This window comes from Heptranchias perlo, unplaced genomic scaffold (genome assembly GCF_035084215.1).
Source record: "Heptranchias perlo isolate sHepPer1 unplaced genomic scaffold, sHepPer1.hap1 HAP1_SCAFFOLD_1782, whole genome shotgun sequence".
NCBI classification, from domain to species: domain Eukaryota; kingdom Metazoa; phylum Chordata; class Chondrichthyes; order Hexanchiformes; family Hexanchidae; genus Heptranchias; species Heptranchias perlo.
The window spans coordinates 1-21,881 of record NW_027139058.1 but is presented as its reverse complement, the minus strand read 5'-3'; the positions used below and the strand labels follow the sequence as shown (position 1 = coordinate 21,881).

Below are 21,881 nucleotides of genomic sequence, written 5' to 3'. Positions count from 1 at the left end.
TTGTCTCCAGCCCTCCTTGCTGACACAGACAGGTTTCAGGTACAGAGATGGGCCAACACCATGACCCCTCCCCCGACTCCAGCCCATTAAACAAAAGCAGACATCAGGCCCATTAACTGAGCAGAAATAAATGGTCAGAGAACTAAATCTGGCTTCACAATGGGCCACAAAAAAATCTTAAGAAGGGGGGCAGACAGATCAGAGCAGGAGGGAGTTTACAAATTATAATTTCTTGGCTTTTGGTTAAGATCAAGTGTAACATTCTTAACAAATTACCATGTGATGTCCCCTATCTGGGGGCCAAATATTAAATTTTGCAACACAGAGATGGAATAAGGACTTGCTCCACCATTGCAGGGGCTGCAGGAAAGTTTCACTCTCCCCCCGCCCTCCTTCAGGGGAAACCTCGAAGTAACAGATCGACTATTGAATTCTTAGACCGAGATGCCTTTGAGTAGCTCACAATTATGGAGTCACTCACACCCTCTCTTCTCTCTCCAGCTCCTTCTTTGCTCGTGATCATTAATTAAGCATTTTTTCAATGTCAATTTATATTTTATTTCATAAAATTTACGGATACACACAGTTCAATGTAAAAAGAGAAATGAAATTTCAAGCAATACAGTTCAAACCAATACAACAATAACAACTTGCATTTATATTGGGCCTTTAATGGAGTGAAACTTCCCAAGGTGCTTCACAGGAGCGATTATCAAACAAAATTTGACACTGGGACACATAAGGAGATATTAGGACAGGTAACTAAAAGCTTGGTCAAAGTGGTAGGTTTTAAGGAGTGTTTTAAAGGAGGCGAGAGAGGTAGAGAGGCAGAGAGGTTTAGGGAGGGAATTCCAGAGCTTAGGGCCGAGGCAACTGAAGGCACGGTCACCAATGATGACATTTGGCCGAACGTCTTGTCGCCAGAACTGACCAACAGGGCCCGGGATGTAGCCTGAATGGCAGTGAGAATGGGAGGGGAGAGATTAAGGGAGGAAATGAGGGCAGTGAACTCAGAGGAGAGAGAGCATGATGAGTTGAGATGGACGTTGAAATCATCAAGGATGAGAAGTCGCTCGGTGCAGAGGCTGAGGGAGGAAATCAGTGAAGATATCTCAGTGAGAAACTTTGTGTGGGACTTGGGTGGGCGGTAGAGAATGAGGATTTTAAAGGAGAGGCAATTAAATGCAGATCGTACACACTACGATCCCGTTATTACAATTGAAGTCACAATCCAAATCTTCTAATACATTCTGTACAATACAAGGTGGGGTGGCCTTCCACGGTGCCTTTCCCCGTAGAGCTTTTGCGTAGGTCGCACCTCGCCTCAGTGCGTCCCGCAGCACGTACTCCTGGATCTTGGAATGTGCCACTCGGCAACACTCAATCCTGGACAGCTCCTTCAGCTGGAAGACCAGCAGGTCTCGGGTGGACCAAAGGGCCTTCTTCACCGACATGATGGTCTTCCAGCAGCAGTTGATATCTGCCTCTGTGTGCGTCCCGGGGATCAGCCCGTAGAGCACAGCGTCCTGTGTTATCGGACTGTTTGGGATGAACCGGGACATAGAGAACAGAGAAACATAGAAAATAGGAGCAAGAGTAGGCCATTCAAAATGATCATGGCTGATCGTCTAACTCAGTACCCTGTTCCCGCTTTTTCCCCATCTCCCTTGATCCCTTTAGCATGAAGAAATATATCTATCTCCTTCTTGAATACATCCAATGACTTGGCCTCCACTGCCTTCTGTGGCAGAGAATTCCACAGGTTCACCACACTCTGAGTGAAGAAATTTCTCCTCCTCTCGGTTCTAAATGGCATACCCCGTATCCTGAGACTGTGACCCCTGGTTCTGGACTCCCCAGCCATCGGGAACATCCTCCCTGCACCTAATATTTGGTCCCCAGAGAGGGGACGTATCAGATATTAAACTGATAAGAACAGAAACTACACTTGATCTGAGCCAAAAGGCCGAGAAGCAATAACCGGTAAACTCCCGCTCCTGCTCCATTCTTCCTCGGACTCTCTCTACTTCTTCAAAATGGTGTTGGGTGACTGAGCTTAGGTGTGAAGAGTGGCCGGCAGACTTTGAGCAAGAGAACATTTTTTGCCAGGACATCTAACCAAGATGAAAAGCCATCTGCGTAACACCCCCCTTCCCTTTGGCTGAGGTAACACGATCACAGCTTTTGCATTTTCGGGTGCTTAATCAACGGGCGCGCAGGATCTCAATGGAGCGCAGAATCGGTCCTGCAGCTGCCAAGTAAAGTCTGGGGTTTGCTAAGGCTGGTTCCCGGCAATAAGTCGTAGGAGACAGGCAGGGTGGCATGGGCAATAGACTGCAGCAGGCGTGGCGGGCAGGGCGGGGTGCATGTGCCCAACACCACCAACCCCCATCCACCCACCCACCCATCCTTTTCCAATGGAGGCGGCCGTGCCTGCAGTCGCACGGAAATCCAACAGGGGGCAACCTCCCAGCCTTCAACACGGGACGTTCGGTGCAGCCTCACCCTGAAATATAGGCCAGTCCCCATGGACAGATACGGGTAAGAACCATGGTCCGGCTGACACAAGTGGTGCTGCCTTGCTGAGCAGGAGTGAAAGTGGCATGTCAGCGGCTGTAGGCAACATGGCGCCACCGGCCGGTGCGAGGAACAACGCGTAGCGAGCATCAACCTACGAAGGAAAGGAGAGCATGGTCAAGCAGCTGTAAAAAGTTTTCCTTCTTTTATAACAATATTGACTACAGTAATAACATATGGTCCAAAAAAGAAACAAAATCTGTTTTTGTTTTTCGAATCTCCCCGAAGGGAGCTGCACCGATCCTGGAAGCACTGCTATACCAGGTCGATGCGCGGAGTGGACGGAGCAAGCTCTTGTTCCATCTCCCTGTTCCAAAAATCAATTTAATATTCGGTCCACAGATAGGGGACGTATCAGATATTAAACTGATAAGAACAGAAACTACACTGGATCTGAGCAAAAAGGCCGAGAAGCAATAACTTCCTGAATGGATGTTTCCCATTTCACTGTCTGCGAAAAGTCTCTCAAAGTGGAAATGGCAACTCAAGCCCTCTGCTGGTGCCACTGCTGCTACTGTAGGGAGCCATGTGTTCAGCCTTATGTATATGTTTCCAGGGGATTGATGGTAACTCCCCTGGTGGTCTGGTGGTTAGGATGCAATATTTAAAACTCATTTGTCGTCCTGGGTTTGAACCCAGTCAGGGGATGATTTTCTGGTGCAGATTAATTGGCACCATCACTGACTGTGAAAAGACTGTCAAAGTGGAAATGGCACAGCTTCCAATGTGGCCATTCACAGTGCACTCTCTCCAAACACACACACTGTCGGCTTGCTTTTTTAAAGTCAGCAACGTGAGGATATTTCGCCTCTCACTTGTGGCAGTTTAAACATTGCCAACCTTTAACATTGTGTCTCTCTCGCGCTCTCTGTTTCGGGAAATGTCTGACTTGGAAACAATTAATTCTGGAACTGCCAGTTTAAAACTGCAGTAATTTTTCACACAATAACTGGAGTTAAATGTTTCAGGTGAGGAGACCAAGTCAATGGAGCGCGGAATCAGTCCTGCAGCTGCCAAGTAAAGTCTGGGGTTTCCTAAGGCTGGTTCCTGGCAATAAGTCATAGAAGACAGGCAGGGTGGCATGGGAATAGACTGCAGCAGGCGTGGCGGGCAGGGCGGGGTGCATGTGCCCAACACCACCAACCCCCACCCACCCACCCATCCTTTTCCAATAGAGGCGGCCGTTGCACAGAAATCCAACAGGGGGCAACCTCCAGCTTAGCTGTCGAGCAGGAAACGTGGTCAGGCCTCACCCTGAAATATCGGCCAAGTCCCCATGGACAGATACGGGAAGAAAAACACAATGGTGGCTGCTTACCTTGCTGAGCAGGAGTGAAAGTGGCGTCAGCGGCGTTGGCAACATGGCGCACCGGCCGGGTGAGAAACAACGCGTAGCGAGCAACAACCTACGAAGGAAAGGAGAGCATGGTCAAGCAGCTGTAAAAAGTTTTCCGTCTTTTCCAACAATATTGACTACAGTAATAACATATGGTCCAAAAAAGAAACAAAATCTGCTTTTTGTTTTTTGAATCTCCCCGAAGGGAGCTGCACCGATCCTGGAAGCACTGCAATACCAGGTCGATGCGCGGAGTGGACGGAGCAAGCTCTTGTTCCATCTCCCTGTTCCAAAAAGCAATTTAATATTCGGTCCCCAGATAGGGGACGTATCAGACATTAAACTGATAAGAACAGAAACTACACTGGATCTGAGCCAAAAGGCCGAGAAGCGATAACCGGTAAACTCCCGCTCCTGCTCCATTCTTCCTCGGACTCTCTCTCCTTCTTCAAAATGGTGTTGGGTGACTGAGCTTAGGTGTGAAGAGTGGCCGGCAGACTTTGAGCAAGAGAACATTTTTTGCCAGGACATCTAACCAAGATGAAAAGCCATCTGCGTAACACCCCCCTTCCCTTTGGCTGAGGTAACACGATCACAGCTTTTGCATTTTCGGGTGCTTAATCAACGGGCGCGCAGGATCTCAATGGAGCGCAGAATCGGTCCTGCAGCTGCCAAGTAAAGTCTGGGGTTTCCTAAGGCTGGTTCCCGGCAATAAATCGTAGGAGACAGGCAGGGTGGCATGGGCAATAGACTGCAGCAGGCGTGGCGGGCAGGGCGGGGTGCATGTGCCCAACACAACCAACCCCCACCCACCCACCCATCCTTTTCCAATAGAGGCGCCCGTGCCTGCAGTCGCACGGAAATCCAACAGGGGGCAACCTCCAGCTTAGCTGTCGAGCGGGAAACGTGGTCAGGCCTCACCCTGAAATATAGGCCAAGTCCCCATGGACAGATACGGGAAGAAAAACACAATGGTGGCTGCTTACCTTGCTGAGCAGGAGTGAAAGTGGCGTCAGCGGCGTTGGCAACATGGCACACCGGCCGGGCGAGGAACAACGCGTAGCGAGCAACAACCTACGAAGGAAAGGAGAGCATGGTCAAGCAGCTGTAAAAAGTTTTCCTTCTTTTATAACAATATTGACTACAGTAATAACATATGGTCCAAAAAAGAAACAAAATCTGCTTTTTGTTTTTCGAATCTCCCCGAAGGGAGCTGCACCGATCCTGGAAGCACTGCTATACCAGGTCGATGCGCGGAGTGGACGGAGCAAGCTCTCGTTCCATCTCTCTGTTCCAAAAATCAATTTAATATTCGGTCCCCAGATAGGGGACGTATCAGATATTAAACTGATAAGAACAGAAACTACACTGGATCTGAGCAAAAAGGCCGAGAAGCGATAACTTCCTGAATGGATGTTTCCCATTTCACTGTCTGCGAAAAGTCTCTCAAAGTGGAAATGGCAACTCAAGCCCTCTGCTGGTGACACTGCTGCTACTGTAGGGAGCCATGTGTTCAGCCTCATGTATCTGTTTCCAGGGGATTGATGGTAACTCCCCTGGTGGTCTAGTGGTTAGGATGCAATATTTAAAACTCATTTGTCGTCCTGGGTTTGAACCCAGTCAGGGGATGATTTTCTGGTGCAGATTAATTGGCACCGTCAAGAAAATCTCTCATCCTGAGCGCAATGCTCCACCCAAACCAGTGCCTTTTACTCACCTTAACACTCAGTTTGGAGCACAGTTTAATCTCACTGCTTTCAATGTGGCCATTCACAGTGCACTCTCTCCAAACACACACACTGTCTGCTTGCTTTTTTAAAGTCAGCAACGTGAAGTTATTTCGCCTCTCAATTGTGGCAGTTTAAACGTTGCCAACCGTTAACATTGTGTCTCTCGCTCTCTCTGTTTCGGGAAATGTCTGATTTGGAAACAATTAATTCTGGAACTGCCAGTTTAAAACTGCAGTAATTTTTCACACAACAACTGGAGTTAAATGCTGCAGATCAGGAGACCAAGTCTGTGGAAAGTGGCACGTCCCAATACACAGGCTTGCAGCTTCCTGAAAAGTGACCTGAGACTGACGTCTTTCCCTCCAAGGTAAAACTGCAAGAGGGAAAAGGAAGAAAGGGAGTGGCACTCATCCAGACCAGGAGAAAACAAAAAACACCCCAGTTGCAATATATCAGCATTCTGAGTAATAATACAGGCTCCAAAAATCTGTTCAGCATTTTTAATATCTGGGCGCACCGTTCCCAGAGACAGTGCAAGAGCAACACAGGAGGCACGTTCAAATGCACCAGCAGCCCAAACAAATAATCCAGCAACTAATCTGTAACTCCTGCATGATCCCTTTAAATACCGCTGGTGGCGGGGGATGTGGGGGGTCTTTCATGCCCTTTAAGTTATGTTCAGCTGTGCGAGGTTGAGACAGTGCTTTGGATGGAGTGTGGAGTTCCAAAATAGAAGCAGTCCCTTTAAATCAGTGTCGTACAAATGAGTTACTGCCCCCGGGGTGCAATCGGAAAGCCGAGGCCAGTCGCTCCAAAATACAGCACAGCTCAGCCAGCATCTCCTTAGCAACCGCTGCCAGTGAATGATTATAATCACAAAAAGAATAGAGGTGGGAATGTCTGCAGCTTCCTCTGCAGTTTGTCAAGCAGTTATCTTAAAGTGTTTACACCATTGTTGTTTGGGCAATTGCTCGAGATGAGATTTCTTTTGAATCTTTTCCCTTCCTTCTTAAAGATTATTTTCTTCAAAATTTTAGAATTTTTCAACCCCAACCCACAGTTGTTCACAAGCTAAACTTGGGAACAAAACTCCATCCGTGCACAGCACAGTGACTGCCAGCCTGTGCTGATTTCCTCTCTCCTTTCTTTTTATCGTCATTTCAAACTACAATCAGTCCGTGTGCGGCTGCCAAGGTAAATGGCGAGGGAGGGCAGAAGGAAACCACCATGCAGGGGTGTGACGTGACGCTCGAGGAAGGGAACAGGCTTATCCTAGCTGCTCGAAAAGTGAAAACTATCCATACTGTCAAAAAGTCTGTCACAAAACTTTTGACTTGAAATACAAAATAGTGAGCTTACCTGAGCGTGTGTCACAGCCTTTGCCCTCTGACCCCTTTATCTCTCCCAGCTGGTCTCCTTTTTTTTGCCCTTTCAGTGTTACGTCCTGGTTTCTTGTGCTTACTGTAGCTTCCAGACTCCTCCTGGCAATACGCTTGGCCGGCCTCTACTTGTGAGTGCTCTGTGAAGATCAGTGCTCTGTATTCTTTCTGCCATCAGTCGTGGTTTCTCAAGGAGAAACATTTAACTCGTTCAATCATCTCTTGCCTGCGTAAAATCCAGGTAGAACCTAAAATGCTGCTGTTTCATCCGCTCCCAGCACTGTGTGTCTTGTCTTTTCCTCAGTTTGGGTGTGAGTGGGTATTGTTGTCTCCAGCCCTCCTTGCTGACACAGACAGGTTTCAGGTACAGAGATGGGCCAACACCATGACCCCTCCCCCGACTCCAGCCCATTAAACAAAAGCAGACATCAGGCCCATTAACTGAGCAGAAATAAATGGTCAGAGAACTAAATCTGGCTTCACAATGGGCCACAAAAAAATCTTAAGAAGGGGGGCAGACAGATCAGAGCAGGAGGGAGTTTACAAATTATAATTTCTTGGCTTTTGGTTAAGATCAAGTGTAACATTCTTAACAAATTACCATGTGATGTCCCCTATCTGGGGGCCAAATATTAAATTTTGCAACACAGAGATGGAATAAGGACTTGCTCCACCATTGCAGGGGCTGCAGGAAAGTTTCACTCTCCCCCCGCCCTCCTTCAGGGGAAACCTCGAAGTAACAGATCGACTATTGAATTCTTAGACCGAGATGCCTTTGAGTAGCTCACAATTATGGAGTCACTCACACCCTCTCTTCTCTCTCCAGCTCCTTCTTTGCTCGTGATCATTAATTAAGCATTTTTTCAATGTCAATTTATATTTTATTTCATAAAATTTACGGATACACACAGTTCAATGTAAAAAGAGAAATGAAATTTCAAGCAATACAGTTCAAACCAATACAACAATAACAACTTGCATTTATATTGGGCCTTTAATGGAGTGAAACTTCCCAAGGTGCTTCACAGGAGCGATTATCAAACAAAATTTGACACTGGGACACATAAGGAGATATTAGGACAGGTAACTAAAAGCTTGGTCAAAGTGGTAGGTTTTAAGGAGTGTTTTAAAGGAGGCGAGAGAGGTAGAGAGGCAGAGAGGTTTAGGGAGGGAATTCCAGAGCTTAGGGCCGAGGCAACTGAAGGCACGGTCACCAATGATGACATTTGGCCGAACGTCTTGTCGCCAGAACTGACCAACAGGGCCCGGGATGTAGCCTGAATGGCAGTGAGAATGGGAGGGGAGAGATTAAGGGAGGAAATGAGGGCAGTGAACTCAGAGGAGAGAGAGCATGATGAGTTGAGATGGACGTTGAAATCATCAAGGATGAGAAGTCGCTCGGTGCAGAGGCTGAGGGAGGAAATCAGTGAAGATATCTCAGTGAGAAACTTTGTGTGGGACTTGGGTGGGCGGTAGAGAATGAGGATTTTAAAGGAGAGGCAATTAAATGCAGATCGTACACACTACGATCCCGTTATTACAATTGAAGTCACAATCCAAATCTTCTAATACATTCTGTACAATACAAGGTGGGGTGGCCTTCCACGGTGCCTTTCCCCGTAGAGCTTTTGCGTAGGTCGCACCTCGCCTCAGTGCGTCCCGCAGCACGTACTCCTGGATCTTGGAATGTGCCACTCGGCAACACTCAATCCTGGACAGCTCCTTCAGCTGGAAGACCAGCAGGTCTCGGGTGGACCAAAGGGCCTTCTTCACCGACATGATGGTCTTCCAGCAGCAGTTGATATCTGCCTCTGTGTGCGTCCCGGGGATCAGCCCGTAGAGCACAGCGTCCTGTGTTATCGGACTGTTTGGGATGAACCGGGACATAGAGAACAGAGAAACATAGAAAATAGGAGCAAGAGTAGGCCATTCAAAATGATCATGGCTGATCGTCTAACTCAGTACCCTGTTCCCGCTTTTTCCCCATCTCCCTTGATCCCTTTAGCATGAAGAAATATATCTATCTCCTTCTTGAATACATCCAATGACTTGGCCTCCACTGCCTTCTGTGGCAGAGAATTCCACAGGTTCACCACACTCTGAGTGAAGAAATTTCTCCTCCTCTCGGTTCTAAATGGCATACCCCGTATCCTGAGACTGTGACCCCTGGTTCTGGACTCCCCAGCCATCGGGAACATCCTCCCTGCACCTAATATTTGGTCCCCAGAGAGGGGACGTATCAGATATTAAACTGATAAGAACAGAAACTACACTTGATCTGAGCCAAAAGGCCGAGAAGCAATAACCGGTAAACTCCCGCTCCTGCTCCATTCTTCCTCGGACTCTCTCTACTTCTTCAAAATGGTGTTGGGTGACTGAGCTTAGGTGTGAAGAGTGGCCGGCAGACTTTGAGCAAGAGAACATTTTTTGCCAGGACATCTAACCAAGATGAAAAGCCATCTGCGTAACACCCCCCTTCCCTTTGGCTGAGGTAACACGATCACAGCTTTTGCATTTTCGGGTGCTTAATCAACGGGCGCGCAGGATCTCAATGGAGCGCAGAATCGGTCCTGCAGCTGCCAAGTAAAGTCTGGGGTTTGCTAAGGCTGGTTCCCGGCAATAAGTCGTAGGAGACAGGCAGGGTGGCATGGGCAATAGACTGCAGCAGGCGTGGCGGGCAGGGCGGGGTGCATGTGCCCAACACCACCAACCCCCATCCACCCACCCACCCATCCTTTTCCAATGGAGGCGGCCGTGCCTGCAGTCGCACGGAAATCCAACAGGGGGCAACCTCCAGCTTAGCTGTCGAGCGGGAAACGTGGTGAGGCCTCACCCTGAAATATAGGCCAAGTCCCCATGGACAGATACGGGAAGAAAAACACAATGGTGGCTGCTTACCTTGCTGAGCAGGAGTGAAAGTGGCGTCAGCGGCGTTGGCAACATGGCGCACCGGCCGGGCGAGGAACAACGCGTAGCGAGCATCAACCTACGAAGGAAAGGAGAGCATGGTCAAGCAGCTGTAAAAAGTTTTCCTTCTTTTATAACAATATTGACTACAGTAATAACATATGGTCCAAAAAAGAAACAAAATCTGTTTTTGTTTTTCGAATCTCCCCGAAGGGAGCTGCACCGATCCTGGAAGCACTGCTATACCAGGTCGATGCGCGGAGTGGACGGAGCAAGCTCTTGTTCCATCTCCCTGTTCCAAAAATCAATTTAATATTCGGTCCACAGATAGGGGACGTATCAGATATTAAACTGATAAGAACAGAAACTACACTGGATCTGAGCAAAAAGGCCGAGAAGCAATAACTTCCTGAATGGATGTTTCCCATTTCACTGTCTGCGAAAAGTCTCTCAAAGTGGAAATGGCAACTCAAGCCCTCTGCTGGTGCCACTGCTGCTACTGTAGGGAGCCATGTGTTCAGCCTTATGTATATGTTTCCAGGGGATTGATGGTAACTCCCCTGGTGGTCTGGTGGTTAGGATGCAATATTTAAAACTCATTTGTCGTCCTGGGTTTGAACCCAGTCAGGGGATGATTTTCTGGTGCAGATTAATTGGCACCATCACTGACTGTGAAAAGACTGTCAAAGTGGAAATGGCACAGCTTCCAATGTGGCCATTCACAGTGCACTCTCTCCAAACACACACACTGTCGGCTTGCTTTTTTAAAGTCAGCAACGTGAGGATATTTCGCCTCTCACTTGTGGCAGTTTAAACATTGCCAACCTTTAACATTGTGTCTCTCTCGCGCTCTCTGTTTCGGGAAATGTCTGACTTGGAAACAATTAATTCTGGAACTGCCAGTTTAAAACTGCAGTAATTTTTCACACAATAACTGGAGTTAAATGTTTCAGGTGAGGAGACCAAGTCAATGGAGCGCGGAATCAGTCCTGCAGCTGCCAAGTAAAGTCTGGGGTTTCCTAAGGCTGGTTCCTGGCAATAAGTCATAGAAGACAGGCAGGGTGGCATGGGAATAGACTGCAGCAGGCGTGGCGGGCAGGGCGGGGTGCATGTGCCCAACACCACCAACCCCCACCCACCCACCCATCCTTTTCCAATAGAGGCGGCCGTTGCACAGAAATCCAACAGGGGGCAACCTCCAGCTTAGCTGTCGAGCAGGAAACGTGGTCAGGCCTCACCCTGAAATATCGGCCAAGTCCCCATGGACAGATACGGGAAGAAAAACACAATGGTGGCTGCTTACCTTGCTGAGCAGGAGTGAAAGTGGCGTCAGCGGCGTTGGCAACATGGCGCACCGGCCGGGTGAGAAACAACGCGTAGCGAGCAACAACCTACGAAGGAAAGGAGAGCATGGTCAAGCAGCTGTAAAAAGTTTTCCGTCTTTTCCAACAATATTGACTACAGTAATAACATATGGTCCAAAAAAGAAACAAAATCTGCTTTTTGTTTTTTGAATCTCCCCGAAGGGAGCTGCACCGATCCTGGAAGCACTGCAATACCAGGTCGATGCGCGGAGTGGACGGAGCAAGCTCTTGTTCCATCTCCCTGTTCCAAAAAGCAATTTAATATTCGGTCCCCAGATAGGGGACGTATCAGACATTAAACTGATAAGAACAGAAACTACACTGGATCTGAGCCAAAAGGCCGAGAAGCGATAACCGGTAAACTCCCGCTCCTGCTCCATTCTTCCTCGGACTCTCTCTCCTTCTTCAAAATGGTGTTGGGTGACTGAGCTTAGGTGTGAAGAGTGGCCGGCAGACTTTGAGCAAGAGAACATTTTTTGCCAGGACATCTAACCAAGATGAAAAGCCATCTGCGTAACACCCCCCTTCCCTTTGGCTGAGGTAACACGATCACAGCTTTTGCATTTTCGGGTGCTTAATCAACGGGCGCGCAGGATCTCAATGGAGCGCAGAATCGGTCCTGCAGCTGCCAAGTAAAGTCTGGGGTTTCCTAAGGCTGGTTCCCGGCAATAAATCGTAGGAGACAGGCAGGGTGGCATGGGCAATAGACTGCAGCAGGCGTGGCGGGCAGGGCGGGGTGCATGTGCCCAACACAACCAACCCCCACCCACCCACCCATCCTTTTCCAATAGAGGCGCCCGTGCCTGCAGTCGCACGGAAATCCAACAGGGGGCAACCTCCAGCTTAGCTGTCGAGCGGGAAACGTGGTCAGGCCTCACCCTGAAATATAGGCCAAGTCCCCATGGACAGATACGGGAAGAAAAACACAATGGTGGCTGCTTACCTTGCTGAGCAGGAGTGAAAGTGGCGTCAGCGGCGTTGGCAACATGGCACACCGGCCGGGCGAGGAACAACGCGTAGCGAGCAACAACCTACGAAGGAAAGGAGAGCATGGTCAAGCAGCTGTAAAAAGTTTTCCTTCTTTTATAACAATATTGACTACAGTAATAACATATGGTCCAAAAAAGAAACAAAATCTGCTTTTTGTTTTTCGAATCTCCCCGAAGGGAGCTGCACCGATCCTGGAAGCACTGCTATACCAGGTCGATGCGCGGAGTGGACGGAGCAAGCTCTCGTTCCATCTCTCTGTTCCAAAAATCAATTTAATATTCGGTCCCCAGATAGGGGACGTATCAGATATTAAACTGATAAGAACAGAAACTACACTGGATCTGAGCAAAAAGGCCGAGAAGCGATAACTTCCTGAATGGATGTTTCCCATTTCACTGTCTGCGAAAAGTCTCTCAAAGTGGAAATGGCAACTCAAGCCCTCTGCTGGTGACACTGCTGCTACTGTAGGGAGCCATGTGTTCAGCCTCATGTATCTGTTTCCAGGGGATTGATGGTAACTCCCCTGGTGGTCTAGTGGTTAGGATGCAATATTTAAAACTCATTTGTCGTCCTGGGTTTGAACCCAGTCAGGGGATGATTTTCTGGTGCAGATTAATTGGCACCGTCAAGAAAATCTCTCATCCTGAGCGCAATGCTCCACCCAAACCAGTGCCTTTTACTCACCTTAACACTCAGTTTGGAGCACAGTTTAATCTCACTGCTTTCAATGTGGCCATTCACAGTGCACTCTCTCCAAACACACACACTGTCTGCTTGCTTTTTTAAAGTCAGCAACGTGAAGTTATTTCGCCTCTCAATTGTGGCAGTTTAAACGTTGCCAACCGTTAACATTGTGTCTCTCGCTCTCTCTGTTTCGGGAAATGTCTGATTTGGAAACAATTAATTCTGGAACTGCCAGTTTAAAACTGCAGTAATTTTTCACACAACAACTGGAGTTAAATGCTGCAGATCAGGAGACCAAGTCTGTGGAAAGTGGCACGTCCCAATACACAGGCTTGCAGCTTCCTGAAAAGTGACCTGAGACTGACGTCTTTCCCTCCAAGGTAAAACTGCAAGAGGGAAAAGGAAGAAAGGGAGTGGCACTCATCCAGACCAGGAGAAAACAAAAAACACCCCAGTTGCAATATATCAGCATTCTGAGTAATAATACAGGCTCCAAAAATCTGTTCAGCATTTTTAATATCTGGGCGCACCGTTCCCAGAGACAGTGCAAGAGCAACACAGGAGGCACGTTCAAATGCACCAGCAGCCCAAACAAATAATCCAGCAACTAATCTGTAACTCCTGCATGATCCCTTTAAATACCGCTGGTGGCGGGGGATGTGGGGGGTCTTTCATGCCCTTTAAGTTATGTTCAGCTGTGCGAGGTTGAGACAGTGCTTTGGATGGAGTGTGGAGTTCCAAAATAGAAGCAGTCCCTTTAAATCAGTGTCGTACAAATGAGTTACTGCCCCCGGGGTGCAATCGGAAAGCCGAGGCCAGTCGCTCCAAAATACAGCACAGCTCAGCCAGCATCTCCTTAGCAACCGCTGCCAGTGAATGATTATAATCACAAAAAGAATAGAGGTGGGAATGTCTGCAGCTTCCTCTGCAGTTTGTCAAGCAGTTATCTTAAAGTGTTTACACCATTGTTGTTTGGGCAATTGCTCGAGATGAGATTTCTTTTGAATCTTTTCCCTTCCTTCTTAAAGATTATTTTCTTCAAAATTTTAGAATTTTTCAACCCCAACCCACAGTTGTTCACAAGCTAAACTTGGGAACAAAACTCCATCCGTGCACAGCACAGTGACTGCCAGCCTGTGCTGATTTCCTCTCTCCTTTCTTTTTATCGTCATTTCAAACTACAATCAGTCCGTGTGCGGCTGCCAAGGTAAATGGCGAGGGAGGGCAGAAGGAAACCACCATGCAGGGGTGTGACGTGACGCTCGAGGAAGGGAACAGGCTTATCCTAGCTGCTCGAAAAGTGAAAACTATCCATACTGTCAAAAAGTCTGTCACAAAACTTTTGACTTGAAATACAAAATAGTGAGCTTACCTGAGCGTGTGTCACAGCCTTTGCCCTCTGACCCCTTTATCTCTCCCAGCTGGTCTCCTTTTTTTTGCCCTTTCAGTGTTACGTCCTGGTTTCTTGTGCTTACTGTAGCTTCCAGACTCCTCCTGGCAATACGCTTGGCCGGCCTCTACTTGTGAGTGCTCTGTGAAGATCAGTGCTCTGTATTCTTTCTGCCATCAGTCGTGGTTTCTCAAGGAGAAACATTTAACTCGTTCAATCATCTCTTGCCTGCGTAAAATCCAGGTAGAACCTAAAATGCTGCTGTTTCATCCGCTCCCAGCACTGTGTGTCTTGTCTTTTCCTCAGTTTGGGTGTGAGTGGGTATTGTTGTCTCCAGCCCTCCTTGCTGACACAGACAGGTTTCAGGTACAGAGATGGGCCAACACCATGACCCCTCCCCCGACTCCAGCCCATTAAACAAAAGCAGACATCAGGCCCATTAACTGAGCAGAAATAAATGGTCAGAGAACTAAATCTGGCTTCACAATGGGCCACAAAAAAATCTTAAGAAGGGGGGCAGACAGATCAGAGCAGGAGGGAGTTTACAAATTATAATTTCTTGGCTTTTGGTTAAGATCAAGTGTAACATTCTTAACAAATTACCATGTGATGTCCCCTATCTGGGGGCCAAATATTAAATTTTGCAACACAGAGATGGAATAAGGACTTGCTCCACCATTGCAGGGGCTGCAGGAAAGTTTCACTCTCCCCCCGCCCTCCTTCAGGGGAAACCTCGAAGTAACAGATCGACTATTGAATTCTTAGACCGAGATGCCTTTGAGTAGCTCACAATTATGGAGTCACTCACACCCTCTCTTCTCTCTCCAGCTCCTTCTTTGCTCGTGATCATTAATTAAGCATTTTTTCAATGTCAATTTATATTTTATTTCATAAAATTTACGGATACACACAGTTCAATGTAAAAAGAGAAATGAAATTTCAAGCAATACAGTTCAAACCAATACAACAATAACAACTTGCATTTATATTGGGCCTTTAATGGAGTGAAACTTCCCAAGGTGCTTCACAGGAGCGATTATCAAACAAAATTTGACACTGGGACACATAAGGAGATATTAGGACAGGTAACTAAAAGCTTGGTCAAAGTGGTAGGTTTTAAGGAGTGTTTTAAAGGAGGCGAGAGAGGTAGAGAGGCAGAGAGGTTTAGGGAGGGAATTCCAGAGCTTAGGGCCGAGGCAACTGAAGGCACGGTCACCAATGATGACATTTGGCCGAACGTCTTGTCGCCAGAACTGACCAACAGGGCCCGGGATGTAGCCTGAATGGCAGTGAGAATGGGAGGGGAGAGATTAAGGGAGGAAATGAGGGCAGTGAACTCAGAGGAGAGAGAGCATGATGAGTTGAGATGGACGTTGAAATCATCAAGGATGAGAAGTCGCTCGGTGCAGAGGCTGAGGGAGGAAATCAGTGAAGATATCTCAGTGAGAAACTTTGTGTGGGACTTGGGTGGGCGGTAGAGAATGAGGATTTTAAAGGAGAGGCAATTAAATGCAGATCGTACACACTACGATCCCGTTATTACAATTGAAGTCACAATCCAAATCTTCTAATACATTCTGTACAATACAAGGTGGGGTGGCCTTCCACGGTGCCTTTCCCCGTAGAGCTTTTGCGTAGGTCGCACCTCGCCTCAGTGCGTCCCGCAGCACGTACTCCTGGATCTTGGAATGTGCCACTCGGCAACACTCAATCCTGGACAGCTCCTTCAGCTGGAAGACCAGCAGGTCTCGGGTGGACCAAAGGGCCTTCTTCACCGACATGATGGTCTTCCAGCAGCAGTTGATATCTGCCTCTGTGTGCGTCCCGGGGATCAGCCCGTAGAGCACAGCGTCCTGTGTTATCGGACTGTTTGGGATGAACCGGGACATAGAGAACAGAGAAACATAGAAAATAGGAGCAAGAGTAGGCCATTCAAAATGATCATGGCTGATCGTCTAACTCAGTACCCTGTTCCCGCTTTTTCCCCATCTCCCTTGATCCCTTTAGCATGAAGAAATATATCTATCTCCTTCTTGAATACATCCAATGACTTGGCCTCCACTGCCTTCTGTGGCAGAGAATTCCACAGGTTCACCACACTCTGAGTGAAGAAATTTCTCCTCCTCTCGGTTCTAAATGGCATACCCCGTATCCTGAGACTGTGACCCCTGGTTCTGGACTCCCCAGCCATCGGGAACATCCTCCCTGCACCTAATATTTGGTCCCCAGAGAGGGGACGTATCAGATATTAAACTGATAAGAACAGAAACTACACTTGATCTGAGCCAAAAGGCCGAGAAGCAATAACCGGTAAACTCCCGCTCCTGCTCCATTCTTCCTCGGACTCTCTCTACTTCTTCAAAATGGTGTTGGGTGACTGAGCTTAGGTGTGAAGAGTGGCCGGCAGACTTTGAGCAAGAGAACATTTTTTGCCAGGACATCTAACCAAGATGAAAAGCCATCTGCGTAACACCCCCCTTCCCTTTGGCTGAGGTAACACGATCACAGCTTTTGCATTTTCGGGTGCTTAATCAACGGGCGCGCAGGATCTCAATGGAGCGCAGAATCGGTCCTGCAGCTGCCAAGTAAAGTCTGGGGTTTGCTAAGGCTGGTTCCCGGCAATAAGTCGTAGGAGACAGGCAGGGTGGCATGGGCAATAGACTGCAGCAGGCGTGGCGGGCAGGGCGGGGTGCATGTGCCCAACACCACCAACCCCCATCCACCCACCCACCCATCCTTTTCCAATGGAGGCGGCCGTGCCTGCAGTCGCACGGAAATCCAACAGGGGGCAACCTCCAGCTTAGCTGTCGAGCGGGAAACGTGGTGAGGCCTCACCCTGAAATATAGGCCAAGTCCCCATGGACAGATACGGGAAGAAAAACACAATGGTGGCTGCTTACCTTGCTGAGCAGGAGTGAAAGTGGCGTCAGCGGCGTTGGCAACATGGCGCACCGGCCGGGCGAGGAACAACGCGTAGCGAGCATCAACCTACGAAGGAAAGGAGAGCATGGTCAAGCAGCTGTAAAAAGTTTTCCTTCTTTTATAACAATATTGACTACAGTAATAACATATGGTCCAAAAAAGAAACAAAATCTGTTTTTGTTTTTCGAATCTCCCCGAAGGGAGCTGCACCGATCCTGGAAGCACTGCTATACCAGGTCGATGCGCGGAGTGGACGGAGCAAGCTCTTGTTCCATCTCCCTGTTCCAAAAATCAATTTAATATTCGGTCCACAGATAGGGGACGTATCAGATATTAAACTGATAAGAACAGAAACTACACTGGATCTGAGCAAAAAGGCCGAGAAGCAATAACTTCCTGAATGGATGTTTCCCATTTCACTGTCTGCGAAAAGTCTCTCAAAGTGGAAATGGCAACTCAAGCCCTCTGCTGGTGCCACTGCTGCTACTGTAGGGAGCCATGTGTTCAGCCTTATGTATATGTTTCCAGGGGATTGATGGTAACTCCCCTGGTGGTCTGGTGGTTAGGATGCAATATTTAAAACTCATTTGTCGTCCTGGGTTTGAACCCAGTCAGGGGATGATTTTCTGGTGCAGATTAATTGGCACCATCACTGACTGTGAAAAGACTGTCAAAGTGGAAATGGCACAGCTTCCAATGTGGCCATTCACAGTGCACTCTCTCCAAACACACACACTGTCGGCTTGCTTTTTTAAAGTCAGCAACGTGAGGATATTTCGCCTCTCACTTGTGGCAGTTTAAACATTGCCAACCTTTAACATTGTGTCTCTCTCGCGCTCTCTGTTTCGGGAAATGTCTGACTTGGAAACAATTAATTCTGGAACTGCCAGTTTAAAACTGCAGTAATTTTTCACACAATAACTGGAGTTAAATGTTTCAGGTGAGGAGACCAAGTCAATGGAGCGCGGAATCAGTCCTGCAGCTGCCAAGTAAAGTCTGGGGTTTCCTAAGGCTGGTTCCTGGCAATAAGTCATAGAAGACAGGCAGGGTGGCATGGGAATAGACTGCAGCAGGCGTGGCGGGCAGGGCGGGGTGCATGTGCCCAACACCACCAACCCCCACCCACCCACCCATCCTTTTCCAATAGAGGCGGCCGTTGCACAGAAATCCAACAGGGGGCAACCTCCAGCTTAGCTGTCGAGCAGGAAACGTGGTCAGGCCTCACCCTGAAATATCGGCCAAGTCCCCATGGACAGATACGGGAAGAAAAACACAATGGTGGCTGCTTACCTTGCTGAGCAGGAGTGAAAGTGGCGTCAGCGGCGTTGGCAACATGGCGCACCGGCCGGGTGAGAAACAACGCGTAGCGAGCAACAACCTACGAAGGAAAGGAGAGCATGGTCAAGCAGCTGTAAAAAGTTTTCCGTCTTTTCCAACAATATTGACTACAGTAATAACATATGGTCCAAAAAAGAAACAAAATCTGCTTTTTGTTTTTTGAATCTCCCCGAAGGGAGCTGCACCGATCCTGGAAGCACTGCAATACCAGGTCGATGCGCGGAGTGGACGGAGCAAGCTCTTGTTCCATCTCCCTGTTCCAAAAAGCAATTTAATATTCGGTCCCCAGATAGGGGACGTATCAGACATTAAACTGATAAGAACAGAAACTACACTTGATCTGAGCCAAAAGGCCGAGAAGCGATAACCGGTAAACTCCCGCTCCTGCTCCATTCTTCCTCGGACTCTCTCTCCTTCTTCAAAATGGTGTTGGGTGACTGAGCTTAGGTGTGAAGAGTGGCCGGCAGACTTTGAGCAAGAGAACATTTTTTGCCAGGACATCTAACCAAGATGAAAAGCCATCTGCGTAACACCCCCCTTCCCTTTGGCTGAGGTAACACGATCACAGCTTTTGCATTTTCGGGTGCTTAATCAACGGGCGCGCAGGATCTCAATGGAGCGCAGAATCGGTCCTGCAGCTGCCAAGTAAAGTCTGGGGTTTCCTAAGGCTGGTTCCCGGCAATAAATCGTAGGAGACAGGCAGGGTGGCATGGGCAATAGACTGCAGCAGGCGTGGCGGGCAGGGCGGGGTGCATGTGCCCAACACAACCAACCCCCACCCACCCACCCATCCTTTTCCAATAGAGGCGCCCGTGCCTGCAGTCGCACGGAAATCCAACAGGGGGCAACCTCCAGCTTAGCTGTCGAGCGGGAAACGTGGTCAGGCCTCACCCTGAAATATAGGCCAAGTCCCCATGGACAGATACGGGAAGAAAAACACAATGGTGGCTGCTTACCTTGCTGAGCAGGAGTGAAAGTGGCGTCAGCGGCGTTGGCAACATGGCACACCGGCCGGGCGAGGAACAACGCGTAGCGAGCAACAACCTACGAAGGAAAGGAGAGCATGGTCAAGCAGCTGTAAAAAGTTTTCCTTCTTTTATAACAATATTGACTACAGTAATAACATATGGTCCAAAAAAGAAACAAAATCTGCTTTTTGTTTTTCGAATCTCCCCGAAGGGAGCTGCACCGATCCTGGAAGCACTGCTATACCAGGTCGATGCGCGGAGTGGACGGAGCAAGCTCTCGTTCCATCTCTCTGTTCCAAAAATCAATTTAATATTCGGTCCCCAGATAGGGGACGTATCAGATATTAAACTGATAAGAACAGAAACTACACTGGATCTGAGCAAAAAGGCCGAGAAGCGATAACTTCCTGAATGGATGTTTCCCATTTCACTGTCTGCGAAAAGTCTCTCAAAGTGGAAATGGCAACTCAAGCCCTCTGCTGGTGACACTGCTGCTACTGTAGGGAGCCATGTGTTCAGCCTCATGTATCTGTTTCCAGGGGATTGATGGTAACTCCCCTGGTGGTCTAGTGGTTAGGATGCAATATTTAAAACTCATTTGTCGTCCTGGGTTTGAACCCAGTCAGGGGATGATTTTCTGGTGCAGATTAATTGGCACCGTCAAGAAAATCTCTCATCCTGAGCGCAATGCTCCACCCAAACCAGTGCCTTTTACTCACCTTAACACTCAGTTTGGAGCACAGTTTAATCTCACTGCTTTCAATGTGGCCATTCACAGTGCACTCTCTCCAAACACACACACTGTCTGCTTGCTTTTTTAAAGTCAGCAACGTGAAGTTATTTCGCCTCTCAATTGTGGCAGTTTAAACGTTGCCAACCGTTAACATTGTGTCTCTCGCTCTCTCTGTTTCGGGAAATGTCTGATTTGGAAACAATTAATTCTGGAACTGCCAGTTTAAAACTGCAGTAATTTTTCACACAACAACTGGAGTTAAATGCTGCAGATCAGGAGACCAAGTCTGTGGAAAGTGGCACGTCCCAATACACAGGCTTGCAGCTTCCTGAAAAGTGACCTGAGACTGACGTCTTTCCCTCCAAGGTAAAACTGCAAGAGGGAAAAGGAAGAAAGGGAGTGGCACTCATCCAGACCAGGAGAAAACAAAAAACACCCCAGTTGCAATATATCAGCATTCTGAGTAATAATACAGGCTCCAAAAATCTGTTCAGCATTTTTAATATCTGGGCGCACCGTTCCCAGAGACAGTGCAAGAGCAACACAGGAGGCACGTTCAAATGCACCAGCAGCCCAAACAAATAATCCAGCAACTAATCTGTAACTCCTGCATGATCCCTTTAAATACCGCTGGTGGCGGGGGATGTGGGGGGTCTTTCATGCCCTTTAAGTTATGTTCAGCTGTGCGAGGTTGAGACAGTGCTTTGGATGGAGTGTGGAGTTCCAAAATAGAAGCAGTCCCTTTAAATCAGTGTCGTACAAATGAGTTACTGCCCCCGGGGTGCAATCGGAAAGCCGAGGCCAGTCGCTCCAAAATACAGCACAGCTCAGCCAGCATCTCCTTAGCAACCGCTGCCAGTGAATGATTATAATCACAAAAAGAATAGAGGTGGGAATGTCTGCAGCTTCCTCTGCAGTTTGTCAAGCAGTTATCTTAAAGTGTTTACACCATTGTTGTTTGGGCAATTGCTCGAGATGAGATTTCTTTTGAATCTTTTCCCTTCCTTCTTAAAGATTATTTTCTTCAAAATTTTAGAATTTTTCAACCCCAACCCACAGTTGTTCACAAGCTAAACTTGGGAACAAAACTCCATCCGTGCACAGCACAGTGACTGCCAGCCTGTGCTGATTTCCTCTCTCCTTTCTTTTTATCGTCATTTCAAACTACAATCAGTCCGTGTGCGGCTGCCAAGGTAAATGGCGAGGGAGGGCAGAAGGAAACCACCATGCAGGGGTGTGACGTGACGCTCGAGGAAGGGAACAGGCTTATCCTAGCTGCTCGAAAAGTGAAAACTATCCATACTGTCAAAAAGTCTGTCACAAAACTTTTGACTTGAAATACAAAATAGTGAGCTTACCTGAGCGTGTGTCACAGCCTTTGCCCTCTGACCCCTTTATCTCTCCCAGCTGGTCTCCTTTTTTTTGCCCTTTCAGTGTTACGTCCTGGTTTCTTGTGCTTACTGTAGCTTCCAGACTCCTCCTGGCAATACGCTTGGCCGGCCTCTACTTGTGAGTGCTCTGTGAAGATCAGTGCTCTGTATTCTTTCTGCCATCAGTCGTGGT

General features: G+C 48.1%; 9 non-coding genes and 6 pseudogenes across 9 annotated transcripts; 3 read left to right on the top strand and 12 right to left on the bottom strand.

Annotated features, from left to right (window-relative positions):
• Positions 1-224: 224 nt before the first annotated feature.
• LOC137309731 (U2 spliceosomal RNA) lies at positions 225-397 on the top strand (annotated as a pseudogene).
• A 1,469-nt stretch (positions 398-1,866) lies between these two features.
• LOC137309727 (U2 spliceosomal RNA) lies at positions 1,867-1,978 on the bottom strand (annotated as a pseudogene).
• Positions 1,979-2,804: 826 nt separating this feature from the next.
• LOC137309720 (U2 spliceosomal RNA) lies at positions 2,805-2,995 on the bottom strand. The gene has a single exon (XR_010959951.1). It is a non-coding gene; the product is annotated as a U2 spliceosomal RNA (small nuclear RNA).
• A 1,122-nt stretch (positions 2,996-4,117) lies between these two features.
• LOC137309732 (U2 spliceosomal RNA) lies at positions 4,118-4,308 on the bottom strand. Its single transcript, XR_010959957.1, has one exon. It is a non-coding gene; the product is annotated as a U2 spliceosomal RNA (small nuclear RNA).
• Positions 4,309-5,121: 813 nt separating this feature from the next.
• Positions 5,122-5,312, bottom strand: LOC137309723 (U2 spliceosomal RNA). The gene has a single exon (XR_010959954.1). It is a non-coding gene; the product is annotated as a U2 spliceosomal RNA (small nuclear RNA).
• A 2,259-nt stretch (positions 5,313-7,571) lies between these two features.
• On the top strand, positions 7,572-7,744 carry LOC137309729 (U2 spliceosomal RNA; annotated as a pseudogene).
• A 1,469-nt stretch (positions 7,745-9,213) lies between these two features.
• Positions 9,214-9,325, bottom strand: LOC137309726 (U2 spliceosomal RNA; annotated as a pseudogene).
• Positions 9,326-10,141: 816 nt separating this feature from the next.
• On the bottom strand, positions 10,142-10,332 carry LOC137309734 (U2 spliceosomal RNA). The gene has a single exon (XR_010959959.1). It is a non-coding gene; the product is annotated as a U2 spliceosomal RNA (small nuclear RNA).
• Positions 10,333-11,454: 1,122 nt separating this feature from the next.
• Positions 11,455-11,645, bottom strand: LOC137309730 (U2 spliceosomal RNA). The gene has a single exon (XR_010959956.1). It is a non-coding gene; the product is annotated as a U2 spliceosomal RNA (small nuclear RNA).
• Positions 11,646-12,458: 813 nt separating this feature from the next.
• LOC137309722 (U2 spliceosomal RNA) lies at positions 12,459-12,649 on the bottom strand. The gene has a single exon (XR_010959953.1). It is a non-coding gene; the product is annotated as a U2 spliceosomal RNA (small nuclear RNA).
• Positions 12,650-14,908: 2,259 nt separating this feature from the next.
• LOC137309728 (U2 spliceosomal RNA) lies at positions 14,909-15,081 on the top strand (annotated as a pseudogene).
• A 1,469-nt stretch (positions 15,082-16,550) lies between these two features.
• LOC137309725 (U2 spliceosomal RNA) lies at positions 16,551-16,662 on the bottom strand (annotated as a pseudogene).
• An 816-nt stretch (positions 16,663-17,478) lies between these two features.
• LOC137309733 (U2 spliceosomal RNA) lies at positions 17,479-17,669 on the bottom strand. Its single transcript, XR_010959958.1, has one exon. It is a non-coding gene; the product is annotated as a U2 spliceosomal RNA (small nuclear RNA).
• A 1,122-nt stretch (positions 17,670-18,791) lies between these two features.
• Positions 18,792-18,982, bottom strand: LOC137309719 (U2 spliceosomal RNA). Its single transcript, XR_010959950.1, has one exon. It is a non-coding gene; the product is annotated as a U2 spliceosomal RNA (small nuclear RNA).
• An 813-nt stretch (positions 18,983-19,795) lies between these two features.
• LOC137309721 (U2 spliceosomal RNA) lies at positions 19,796-19,986 on the bottom strand. Its single transcript, XR_010959952.1, has one exon. It is a non-coding gene; the product is annotated as a U2 spliceosomal RNA (small nuclear RNA).
• Between the last annotated feature and the right edge of the window lie 1,895 nt (positions 19,987-21,881).